The sequence below is a fragment of the Patiria miniata genome, unplaced genomic scaffold (assembly GCF_015706575.1).
Source record: "Patiria miniata isolate m_02_andy unplaced genomic scaffold, ASM1570657v1 HiC_scaffold_8, whole genome shotgun sequence".
NCBI classification, from domain to species: domain Eukaryota; kingdom Metazoa; phylum Echinodermata; class Asteroidea; order Valvatida; family Asterinidae; genus Patiria; species Patiria miniata.
In genome coordinates, this window is record NW_024037075.1 from 3,244,564 (window position 1) to 3,258,592 (window position 14,029).

Here is a 14,029-nt window from a genome sequence, read left to right on the forward strand (position 1 = left end):
TTTTTATGAATACAAGTCACCAAAATCACTGTAGTCCACAGGTAAGTCTAGTGTAGTGATTTTGGTCTTAAAATCAAGTCCCGGAGCTCAGTCAAGCGGATGGAATAAAGCCGTCCGTGGACAAACAGGTTTGGCACATGACATTTTTAACTATACCATAATCTCAGAAACAAAATATGCATGTGCAATCATTTTTTCGTCACTTACGTTTAAAGATCAATATTTTAATACCATTAGATTGAATTTTTTGAAATATGTGCTCAACAACAATTGCTGTCAAAAGTGGGGTTTCTTCGTTTTGCACCACCCTGGACATTTAAGGAGTAGAAAGTTGCACAAAATGTGTTCCTAAGAAAAGTTCATCCCATGTACCCTTTAATCCATGAGACCATTGATCAAATTTTCAGACCCTATTTTTTTTTATTGACAATCTCATCACAAGATACACCTTTTTCTGCGGCATGCCGCTGTTTTCTTCTCAAGTATTAGAAGGTGTGGAAACGCAAACCGCATTATGTGTTTTTTTTCCTGGTTTCCGACCCGTCCTCGGGAATAATAACATCCGAATTCCACCGGCCGGCCCTGCCTAGCGCCGCGCCGGCCGGCCCGGGGACACCACAAGGAGTGGCGCGGTGCCTCGCTCTCACCCCGCGTCCGCCTTGAGACTGAGCCAAAACATCTGTGGACGGACGGCGAGCCGCGGTTACTTTTTTTTCTGCAACCCAATATTCTCACTGACCGTAATGCGCAAACGTCAGTTGCTCTCGGAAATGGTTCTCCGAATTCACTGTCATTAAAAAAACAAAACTCTCCAGCTAGTAATGCGAATAAGAATTTTGATGGCCCTAATATTTAATGCACGTAAAAAGAGCACTCGATTTAACACAATTAAAGGTATAGGCCATCATTTGTATTTTGTGCATTTTGTTCGTTTCAAAAAATTAACTTGGAAATAATATACTTCACAGTCCTGACAGTCAGGACTTTCATATTTTTTGCAGAAGGGCTAGAGCATGTGAAAGAAGAGGGTACAAACATCAAAAATTATTTTTAGAAGTGGATGGATTTAGGGGTTAGTATTTTATAGCAAATATTGTTGCACTGACCTGTTTAAAGTTTTGTGTTCATAGATGCTGGAAAACCAAGAAAAGATGTTGTTTTGTAGTCTGGTTCCCTGGCCCTACTTCAGATGAAACGGAGCAATTTGTAGACGCCTGCGAATTGCCAGGTCAGGGAGCCAGACTAGCTGGCTTGCACCCGTTCACGGATGTGTAACCGATTGCAAACAAAATAGGGACTAACTAAACTTGGTAAATTAGGGGCAGTATTTGAAGAAAAAAAAGTCTCTTTTATTTATCAACGATGGTCGGTCACGTTGGAAATTGATACAAAAATTCCTCTTTTCCTGAAAATTGCAGCACGTAAGGTGTCATGATTTCACAGGATGCTTGAGACTATTATTGAATTACAGTCAAGTAAGGTATTTCATAATAGTTTGATAGTTTTGTTTATGTTTGCAATTGTTGTATATTACCTTAAGGTGCGTTTCAAAATTCGAACTGTTGTACACTTGAAAGTTCAACCTAAAAATGAGAGAGATACATTGACTGCATTACGCACAACACCATCTTGTGGCAATTACGATATTGTGAATAAGACGCGTTCTGCATTGGTCTGTCCCCAGCGCCCGTCCACTCGGCAAGAGTCTAATTCAAACCGACATAACGAGCCGCCAGTAGCAGCATTTTCACCACGGGGCGCTAGCGATCTAAAGCCCCGACGGTCCGCCGGAATAGGCGCGGTGCGGCGCACCAGTCCGAAACAATCACTTTCTTTCCCGGACTCTCTTCAAGCATTAGAAGCCGGCTTACTTTAAGAGAGAGGGGGAGTTTCTGTACTGTAGTCGGACATTTTTTTGTATCTGCTTTTTATTTCGTAATGAAACTTAATTCAGCTGGCGACGTCAGTGCGTCGACGTCTTGAGTTTGCCGCGCTACCCCCTGCGAAACATGTTTGCCTCTAATTTGGAACGAAGGTTTGTGACTTGTAACATTCTGCGAAAATTTGGAACGAGTGTTACAGATATGTGGTGCCTGACATTTAGTATAGGCCCACAATCCGACGATGTGGTGTCATTTCAGGAAGACACTGTTCGGTTTAAGGGCCGTTTCTGTTCAAATTGTGAACAAGCAACCCTACAGATCTGACAACAAAACAAGTTGAATCGTCATATTGCACAATTTTACATAGGTTTCGGCTTTTCACATTCTCTGTAAACACTATTGTAGGAGCAACAGAAACCTCACCACTTAAACTATTACAATTGTGACAGTCTAAACCCATCCAATCCTTGCGTGACCGGTGTGTCTTTTTCGTTTTACGAAAAAGTGAGCTATTCGTAGTATAATAGTATAAACCTTAACTGAAAAAAGGTCGGATTACTGCCGCAGCTGCTGCAAAACCCGCACGTGTGTACGGAATTGAACTATATGGCTAGTTGAAGTAATTGAATTGCATTTTGTTGTTCAATTAAAATTGTCAACTCGAAAGTAAACCCATGTCGAATTGGGTGGGGTCGTCCCCCCCCTCCGAAACTGACCAACCTCAACTCCGACTACGCGAAGATGTAAGACATTTTTAAGGTATAGATCGGGGCGAAGTGACGTTCATTGCACACCAGTTTTCATCGGTTGCGTGCTATGTGTTACCATTCAGCACTCCAGACTCAAGAACCATTGAGTTTCAAGAACATAGGTCTGGGAGCTAGATAAGCCAATGTAAAAAAATGATCCCGGATGCCCACGCCCACCTGCAAGCAACGTTGCGAGCGACGTCCCTTTAAAGCGACGTCCGAGTACTCAACGGAGCAGACCCTTTACCATCAGCGGTGCAGTATTAACTTGAGGGAGAATGTGAGCAATCTCCCAGGCATCGTATGAATGACTGGCAAAATATACAACGCTCACCGCGGACAGGCGGGAGTAGAGTTTAAGCGGCCTTGCTGACAAGCACCGCCGCCTCATCAAGTTTCAAGTCGGCCAAAAAAAAAAGAGAGAGAGACAATATGCCGGTAAACTTAGCCCTTGGTGTTTAGATGATTATAATGATCTACCCACCGAGACAATTTTGTCGTGGAGACAGCCGCTGGAAACTTGCCGCATGAGGTATTTTTTTTTTTTTAACTTGTGGCAGTAACCCCGCTTCAGTTCTCCTTATAATATCTAAAAAGATCCTGGTCATATTTGACCCGCAATCCGGGTCATATTTGATCCGGAATCTGTGTCATATTTTACCCGGAATCTGGGTCATATTGATCCGTAATAATTTTGACCCGAAATAATTTTAACTGTAATTGACATGCAGAAGATGTTCTTTATTGCTTTTTCTACCATATAAAGCTACTTTTAATGTTCAAAAGCATATACAAAATTTGTTGATGCTTGTTGACGACCGTTGACGCTTGTTGACGCTTATTGACGCTTGTTGACGCAGTTTAGTAGGACCCACAGTAATTGTATCTTCCAGACGTGCCAAGTTGAAATCCCGAAATACAGATATTGATGTCTCCATTTTAAATCTTGATATTTTTATCTGAAATAGAGATACATGTATCTTTATTTTTAATCTCGATATCTTTATTTGAAATAGAAATATCTTTACTTGAAATAGAGATATACTTATTTTAAATTTGATAATTGCTTCAACAAAAGGCACTCTTGCGTCAGTAACTATCCTGGTGGAGTTTTCCTCCAAAATCTGCACAAACAGGACCTTAAGTGCTTTCTCCCCTATTACGAGCGACCTTCCTACCCCGCCACAGCCCTGCTACCCCCCTATACCGAACGCCGGCCCACTGACGCTCCGTCCGCGGTAGAAATTACGCGGGCGCCGCTCGTATACACACAAACCGGCTCGAGAAAGGGACCGAAATTAAAAAAACGCAGCGGTGAACGCGACGTCGTAGGGCGATGGTCTCTTTGAATCTCCACCGTCAAGCCGCAAAAGGAATAAAGGGAAGAGGAAAAAACATAATAATCAGTATTTAAACTTCGGAACAAACTATTTGGCGGCGCGGTTTCTTGTCAAAGACGTTCCCATTTTGGGCTAGTTAAATATGAAACTTCACTGTGCCGCGTTGTTTATAATACAGTGCATGTGTTTTTGGGCAAATGGTTTTCGCAGAGCAAGTTCCGTCTGGGAGTGAAAAAGAAAAACACGAAGACCGGCAAGGCACGTGTTATTTACAAAGACGGTTGCGCTTGAGCCTTGCTATGCCGCGGAAGCATAGAAATAATTACTGTTAAATTGGAGGGCATACGCCGAAGGCATCACATTAAGTATAAGCCTACTCCGTATGGAATGTTTACGTGAAATTGATGAACATCGTCTAATATAATTCTTCACTACTGTGTGAGAATTCACAACTGAACCGCGAGTCTCGCAACTTGAGCTTAACCAACAAAGTTACGAGTAGCTCAGTAAATGTGCGGCTTGCAAATGGGCCGTCTGGGACCGTCAAACGCGCCGTAAGCACCCATCAATCACACAGCTCGTTAGGTCTGTCAAAACACCACACCGCACATGATAGAACCACGCCGCGGCTGGTCGTAATACAGCTGCACGCTGGCACGGTGCACTATTTTTATGTTTTCAAAATGCAAATCTATTTTTGATATCCCAGTCCTTGCGCGAGAAAAACAAAGACCGAATGACAAACAGTATGTATTCCGTCATCATGTTGACTGCTAATACGTATTATACTCCCAATCGTCCAAAAACGTAATTAGGTTGTCTCCGCAGCCATTTTCGAGTTTCATCCGGAAAATTATTGTTTTTTTATATTGCTATCAACTTGGGTGATGGTTGCAGACGCCAAAAACAGAAGAAAAAAAATCAAGTTCATTGAAGAGCACGAGAAGTTTAAACTCAAGCGAGACAGTTCGTACATGAGCTATGAACCAAACTCTCTTCTGAGAAGAGGGTGTGTATAGATTCTCCAAACCCCACCTTGTTGTTTTGATCTTCTAACCTGTATACAGATTCGACCGCCGGCAGCATGACAGAAACAACATACATGGCTTTAGTTATAAAACTTGAGTGACCACACGGGAAAATGAGACCGAGGATCCCACTACTGAAAACCCGTAAAGTATCCTGTGGTCACGACTACCCCACCAATATATTTGGGTAGAACTTCGAACAGCGCGGAGCTGTAAATTTGAGACTATTGATCCTCTTAAGACCAGCATTGCGGGTTTTTGAAAGTTGGTTTCCCCATGGTATTGTCGTGTTTCAAAATGTCTCTACTTCAAACAATGTACCAGAGGAAAATTTCATTTTATAGTAAGATGTACTGATGCATCCCTATTATGTGGAAGATGTTCTTTCGACCGGAATGTGTTCTCCAAAACTCGTTTCTCATAGGCCTACGGGAAGATCACTTAATCGTCGAATAGTAAAACTACCTTGAAAATGTTGCGGTTTTCGTGAGGTTATCGCGCGAAGGCGTTTCGGGGCGTAAACAAAAATTGGTTCTAACTTTCTTGGAACACAGAACTGAAATTGTACAAAATCTGCCTTTAACGTAACACATCCAATGTCTGCGTACTAACAGTACAGACTGTGGCTCGTGCGGAAACATCTGTGGTCCAGATCATCAGCGAGCCGCGAGTTGATGGAGACCGGCAACAGACAAGGGTGCCGTCACCCGCCGGGGTCGCCCGGGGTCCCCTCCTCCAAATAAACTCCGGGGAAGACAGGAAAAAAAAACCACCGTGCACCATGCGATTTTTTGCCCGTGTTTGACCCGCCAGCCACTTAATTTTTCTCCCCTTTGTCCGTCCGCCACCCGCTTAAGGATCGGAAATATTGCCGTGTAAATAAAGATAAATCAAGCTTTGTTTGAAATGTCCCGAGTCATTTGTGGTCGTTTTGGGTCCCGATTGCGTGCTTTTCCAAACTACACACCACTCATACATTGCATGTTGGCAGGGCAGCAAGCGCAAGTGCAGTACGCAATCCTCCTACGCATTATGCTTTAGAATGGCACTCGCTACACAGTCCAGGTGTTTCAAACCCAGGATATTTGAATACATTGAAAACAAGGTGCTATTCCTAAAATGCGCAGAAGTGGGGGGGGGGGCCCTTACAATCGGGGCGGGGTGTTAGGCTTAAAAAAAATGGGAATCGCCCATCACGAGGCCAGGAGGCTACTCGAGGCACGAGCTTCACGGATAGAGAAAACAAGTGCAAGTGCACAATAAGCTCTGGCCGCCTTGCATGTACAAGCCCAGCTCTCCGTCCCACGCGAAAATCACGCGCTGAAAATTTACCAAAATAAGCCCCAAGTTTCCCATAAGAATAGTGTGCTGTATACCACATGACTATAACATTACTGCACATTATCTTGCCTATATTTACAAAATTTTCATAAACAACTTCACGAATTGCTGCAAATTGTGAAGTATTTAATTGTTTTGTTTCTTTTTTTGGTTAAAATTTAAATTTAATATTTTATGGGAAACTTAAGGGGCTTGTTTTTTGGTCATTTTTGGGGGGATCGACCCGACTGACCGACCGAGCAACCACGAAGTGACGTGTAGAAGCTTCTGTCAGAGCTTCAGTAACAGTGAGCGAAGATATCTGTTCACATTTCTTTTGAACAACGATAAATTATAAGTTCGTGGAAAACAGGATTCAGGTACGGAGTTTCACAGTGCAGCAGTACGAGGAAACAAAAAGCAAGAATAATATCTCACAGTACTGGCCTTTGGAACAGATGCAGTAAAGGGATCGATCCACCCTGTAAATTATTCAATTCTAAGCAAACCTATAGTCCAATGGAACACCTTTGAAGTAATTATCGGTTTATGCAGGGGTGGATCGAGTTTCGGAGGGTTAACCTCGAACCCCCCCCCACCCCAACCCCACCCCTATAAATCCGCCACTGTTATGCACATTATTTGTTTTCTTCTGAGAACTGCCATTTCTTGTGGACTGATTTTAAATAAGTTTGATCATTTAAAATTGACTTTATTAAAATTCCTCTTGATTGACCCACAAACAACCCTTTAATTAAAGTCGGAGGTGATTTTCTTGAACTTGAGACGGCGCCTCCAGTTACCAGCCTCCCGTGGTGTTTTACACCAATAACGCCGCACATAGTTACGCACAGCAACAAAGTGCGGCGGCGCTGGCGGGCTGCAAGCATTTTTCTTCCACAGCCGTGTGCAGTCTCCATGCGCATGCTTAAAACACATCACGTGATTGAAATAATACATCACGTGATTTGACGTTGTATGTTCAAATCCAAGCGACCCTATACTTATTTTATTTCCCACAAAATGAAATGTTCTGTCTTCAATAAAATTGTGTTAATTCGAGTACTACTTTCAATGAATAAAAATTCACCTTATGTTTTTTACGATTCTTGGCTCTTTTTAAAGGGAGTTTAAATCCGAAAATTCCGACGCCTCGTAGGTCCGACAAATTAAACGCCTCGTTTTTCCGACGTCGGACCTATGAGGCGGAATAAATAAAGTTTATGCCTCATAAGTCCGACGCCTCATAAGTCCGAAATTTCGGACTTATGAGGCGTCGGACCTATGAGGCGTCGGACTTATGATACGGCCCCCTGATAAACAAGCTTTGTAGAAAATGTTTCCTCATTTTTAAAAAGTTTGTTTAAATTTTTTTTTTTTGCCCTTCGGGGAATGAATGCATTGTTTGAGCCTCTTGGCAAAGCTCCCATCGGCTGTAATGTTGACGGCGATCTCGGGCGACAGCCGCGCTGACGAGCACAAACCCCTGGGATATCCCCATTTGTTGGAAATCCGCGGCTCTTTTTGCAAACCCGCGTGCGTGCACCAACGCAGCGGACCGCAACGCGCCCCCGTGGAGGGCGGCGGGGTCTTTATACCCGTGCCGATGTCTGCTGTGGTCCGGTCGAGCGAACGCGGGGAGCGGAGGGCGGTTGACTCGCGGCCGAATTTGTAACTGTATCGCCATAAAGTTGCGCCGCCCGTCAGATCGGGTTAATCCTCGCCAAAGTGAGAAGAAAAGAACCGGGGAAAAGTCCCTAATCTGCAGGGGAATGAAAGTCTAGAGTCGTGCTAGACTTTTTTGACGGAGTCGAGGGCAAGGTTATTTCCTCTGATTTTAAGGCTTCTCACGGAATCTTTTTATTTTTTTAAAGAATAAAAGCTATAAGTTTGCATATGTACCACGATATGTGACAGAGGAAACCCCCTCTTTTGTGTTGGTCATTGTGTTACCAGAATCCCAGGAATTCTTTTGAGATATCTTGGGGATGTGTTAGGTAACAATAGTCTATCTAGGGTGTGTACTTGAGGGAGATGGGGTACCCCTCTTTCACATATCGTGCTGGGTATATAAGTTTGACCTAACAAAAGGTATACAGCTACTTGAAAAGTGCTACAAACAGAGAGAGTTTTGCAGAGAACCCCGTTCCTTGCAGTTTTACTTGTTCATTTCAAAACAAACTTCGTGTTTTTGCATGACAGATTGAGTTGCATGGCGTGGTAGCTGCCTTGTAGTTCAAATTTGTGAATGTGGTCTTAAGTTATTTATATCGCCATTTAGGGGGAAATGAGTAAGGGAATAGTCAGAATCTTTTGGTCTGGTACCAAGAGGTGGAGATTCTGGCACCAATACTCCGTGGACCAAACGGGCAGCTTTCTCCCCGTCTCCGAAAATGTCCGAAATTTTCCGAAACTATCCGAAGGTTTTCGCTGACACTCGATAGATGTTCGCGAAAGCCCGCGCGTTACCGGGTATAAAATGGTTGTATTTACCAACAAAAGTATCGTGTTTTTTTTCTCACGCTTGAAACGTTTTAATTCGGGTAAATGGCGGCTCACATTTGCGAGATTTAGAAATTATGCATCAAACTTTGCATTCGACGGATATTTTGCTAGAACTTAAGTATATGGTACATGGAACGAAGGTTGCTTAAAATGCCGTAGGAACAATCTTTGCACGGGAAATAATAACAGCGGCAATTCTTATTGTATTTCCAAACCACGTTCATTATGACAGCTCAGTCTGGCTGATCTGCTAGGACGATGTACGGACGTACAAACTTCATTATTCAAAAAAAGTCCAGCGCGAACAGGGCTTAATCTCTCAGTAACAAAACGGAATGACAGGACGGGGGTATTAGTGAAAGGATGCACAATACATTAAGGGTCTCGTGATTGAGACGGATTAAAGGTTAACGGAACTTTGGGAATTTATGGGGAAACGCCGCCTACGTTTATGTCGGTACCGTGTGCGTCTGCACCTTTGGTATAAGAAGTCAAGTTTTCAGAGCCAAATTTCATAGTGCATCGACGTGGGTTCTTGTGTGCGTGACGTGAAGCATTGATGGGATCACTCAGCGACAAAATAGCCGCTGTAACGACACGTTAAATGGAAGGAACCTTGCTTGTAGGGCTTTGGCGGCGCAATCAAAGAGACATAAAAGTCGCTGTGGGGTAAATAGGAAAGCCTAAATGTGTCGCTTTTTGCAAACCTTCCCCCCTTTTATTTCAAGGGAAATGCGGCCTTTGAAGATGGCGAATTGAACAAGTGACGACGTTGTGTTTTTGTCTTTTCGGCTCTTACGGTGCGAGAGTTTCAATGCGTTCGGCGACAAACGATCCTCTGAAGTGAGCACTAGTAGGCCATCAGGCGTAGCTTCTTTTTTGTAACATTATTATGGCTTCGGAAGTACTGCCTGACAGAGAAATAACAATGCGTTTTATAGTTCTGTTTTGCCGTCTCTATTAGGCTTTAGAAAGCATTCTGAATTGGAATCACGGTACTAAAAGTCCGGCTTTATGGATACGGTCCGTCGGCAACCGAATTTGATCGCATGGTACTTACAGTTTTCTCCTTAACATGCACACACAGAATTGGGACTCTCAATCCTGTGTATGAGAGTCCCAACATTTAAGATAGTAACGACATGCAATACAAGAAAATAGACTGGCACATGAAACGACCAGTCTAACACCCTTTTAGTATACTGCATCAATCGACAGTGTCAAAAGAAGCATCTGGTACCCATTCTCTATTTCTACACATTTCCATAGTCATGCCACCAGACTACTGAAGGGTCAATCTTCTCAAAAAGATGGACATGAACCAGGTTTAGTCCTAGGTTTCGAATTGAAATCACTTGGCTTCACTTTCAGGCGCAAAATGTACGGTTAGATGCTTTTTTGGGGAAAAGCTTTAAACTTCCTCATTAAAGATATTCCACTGCCCCCTCCCTTTGGCGTCTTCACTGAGTGATTGTAGTACCGAGAATCGTAGTAATTGTGGTATGATTTTCGTCTGATGTGCCAGCGCTGATTTGGCTAAAAGAGAAGTATTCGGCCCACGAATCAACATGAGATGCGATACTTGGTTATTGATCTGCCGCTGGTTTGTTCGCTTGAAAGGCGAAATTCCCAATCAAACTTTTTGACCGGTGTCACGTGAAATTTTGGTCTCCTATGAAATCGCCTTCCACTGTTGTGACCGACCCGGGTTCGAATCCCGCCTGGGCCAATATGTGAATTAGGTTTTCAGTGGAGTGTCATGGCATAGCGGTTCAGAGCACCGGATTCATGCTCTGGTGTTTCAGAGGCAACAGTGGCGTGGGTTCGAGCCCGCCAGGTGGACACTTGTAAGCAAGGCACTTAACCATTATTGCTTCGTCCTTCGGATGGTACGTAAAGCCGTGTAGTTCCCGTGTGTTGTGCAATGCAATGCACGTAAAAGAACCCAGTGACACTTATCGCTAAGAGAAGGGGTTTCTGGCCTCCTGTATAAACTCCCACGCCACGAGGAGTATTTAGGAGAAGAACCAACCAAGAACCCACCACCAAGAGCTTGATTCCGTGGGTTTTCCCCAGAATAATTCTCTGAGGGTTTTTCTTACCACCTCTAAAACTGCAATTTCTTTTCATTCTCTTCCCTCTTACGGGTTTCTTCAGGCTTGCGAGCTACATTGCCTGATGCGCGTTTGAGGAATCCTTGGTTTCATCACCAGAAATAGTCCTCACTTCCTCACACGTGACTTGACAATGTTCATTTTGGGGCATGCGCACTTCAACCAATAAGTTCGTATTTCTGCGAGTATAATTTCACACTACACCGGTAGAACTTGGGTTTTATACCGCTGCTCTGTTTGGTTGTATTGAGGGGGGGGGGGGGGCACAAATTGGGCCCGAGGGCCACACACATGACAAATTGTTAAGTCCCTCCAACACAATGAAGTGACAAAACAGCCACCATCCTATTTACGGACAATGCTATCAAAAAGGGGCTAGGCACGCGGCTATTGTTGGGAGTGTTAGCGGTGGCGACGCGCGGTGCACCAGGGGCCACGCCTGGACAATTAGCAGCTCGTTGAGGTTGTAACTGATGCTCTTTTGACCCAAGGCAAAGTAAGAAAAAAAAGTTCTTGATTTAACAGCAGACTTCGCCTCCATTCAGGCAAAGAGCAGAGGAACAGAGGCTAGTCTTCTGAGCAAGTGGTCGGCGACAAGGAGTCCTTTCTCTGTGATCTGATAGAGACGCGATTTTGAACGGCTTCATTAAATTGCTTGCAAATACGATGAGAAAATCCGGATGAAACGTCCCTTGTGCTGTATTCGGCTAAAGTGCCGTACAATCCGCTTGCCTGTGGCGTTACTTTTGGAATCCTTATGACTGTGGCCATTGTGCGGATGCTCTAAGTCTAGTCAGTCTCACTGACTGACTGTCACTTGTGACTAACACTGGTTCAGGAGCAGCTTTACGAGGCTTGGCTATTCATGTATGTCTTGTATTATCCACACAACCTCGTCTCTAGGGTGTTGAGCAATACGCGCCCACCACTACCTGCTTTCTCACCCTGGTATTGCATCATTTGCACGTGCAAAATTTTTGAACACGTATGCAAATGAGGAATAGTCTGGTGTCTGTCTGTGCGTTACATTTGCGTTTGTTTTTGTATGCGGTGTCTGGGCAACCTCTTCCCCAGTGTTTACTTTATTTCCAGCCTCGTTTCCAATAGTAAGCCCCGGATAGGAAACTTTCTTCCTGTATCCTGATTCGATACCGCAATTTGCTAATAACGGTACACATAACAAGAATACTAGGCCTGTGTGTAAGTTTCAAAACAGCACCGTTGCAATCCGGCTTATCTAAGATCACCTGGCAATGTCCACGCCACGATTCACAATTTTAATGTCTTTGAAATCCTTGGAATCGAAGCCAATTGTTTTTGTGTCTTCCGATTTCATTTTTATGATCTCGTATAAAAAAACGGAACTGCTTTACCCCTGAAACTTTTATGGTTCGGCATAATGTAAGGCCTTCCATTAAACTTTGAAGAGCCACCCGTGTAAAAAATATGAAATCATATTGAAGGGGGGATCTCACCCAAACCTACAGAATCATGACTCAAATCGACAGGATCAATCCAGGCTCATATGTTTCAGAAAGTTGACTATAGCATGGTACCAGCGGATCAAAGAAACTAGCCAAATTCAGACCAAGACTTGATGTCAGAAAGCACTTCTACAGCCAGAGGGTAGTGGATAGCTGGAACAAATTGCCTGAGAGTGCCATCCAAGCGTCCACACTACTCTGCTTCAAGCAGCATTTAAGTAACTTGGGTATTTAATGGGCAAATGAAGCCCCCTTAACCCTGGCTTATGTTACCCCACACTAACCTCGCCATCCCCCCCCCCCCGCCCGAATTCCCAGCGAGGCCCCACCTCCAGACTTGCATCCTCAGTCGGTTACAATCTCTATTCCCGACATACAAACTACGGTATACAGGGTGAGGTAAAAAAAAAAACGAAACCCAAATGTTGGTACCATTGTTTTAGGGAGGTTCTGCAAGTAGCATTTTCAAAATCTAGGATATGAAAGCCCAATTCATAAGCTTCATTTAAGTACAGGAATCATTCAAATCACTTATGTACTTTTCAAGTTACGGAATTTTAACCACAACCACCGTTTTAAGGTTCTGTCCACGGATCACAAAAAAGTTCAGTGTTCTTTCAGCAAAATGAAAAGGAATCACATAGGGATGTGTGTGAATTGTTTTCGTTTTGCTGAAAGAACGCACACCTTTTTGAATTGGGCTTTCATATCCTAGATTTTGAAAGTGCTACATGCAGAACTTCCCTAAAACAATGGTCCCAACATTTGGTGTTTTTTTTTACTCACCCTGTACAATTGGTAAAGGAAACTTGCTAACCGTAATAATTCACTCCCTGTGTATGAGCAGGATCTTTATGGATTGTGGGGACCGGGTTCGTTGTTTTTGCACTGCAGCCCATTGGGAAATGTGCCATTTATTTCCCTAAAGGCACTCATGTGCACATACGACATGATCAAATTCTCTCTATCGGCAGGCAAAAGAATTATACTTGTGCAAATTAAATGGCGTTGGTAAATTTAAACAGTCCCCCCTTAAATCCAGCAATTGATAATTACTTTTAGCTGCGGATAAAGTGTGAGATTAAACGATTTTTCATTGGAACGAATCAATGTGAAAGCAAAATGGATTCAGGAGTATACTACTTACATATTCAGATGGTGCAGTCAATATAAAAGTCACTGTGTGCAAGTGTCATTAACCTCGAGTTAACGTGGAATAGTTTGAAGACACAATGATTGAAAACAAAACAAAACCGACAAAAAAACTCCGTCCGGTCACGTGACTTGTCTCGCCTCTTGGGTATATTTGTAATTATTCGGGTTCGTGCCAGCACTCGTAAATAATTATATATGTACACACTCATCTGGAAAGCAAAGTGTTTGCTTTCGATAAATGTTGATGTTTCCGAACCCCCTCTTAAAAGCATATTTGTCAGAATAATTCCATCAATAAGTCAATGGCTGGGTTATATATGTTGAGCAAATAGGGCCTGTCACCGGGGTATTGAGTGGGGCTTTGGCGGGCCGTTTGCCCCGTCACACCTGGGAGGACACAGGTGTACGCGACCGGTACCTGTCGGCAAGGATTCCTGTAGTTTCCTGTCCT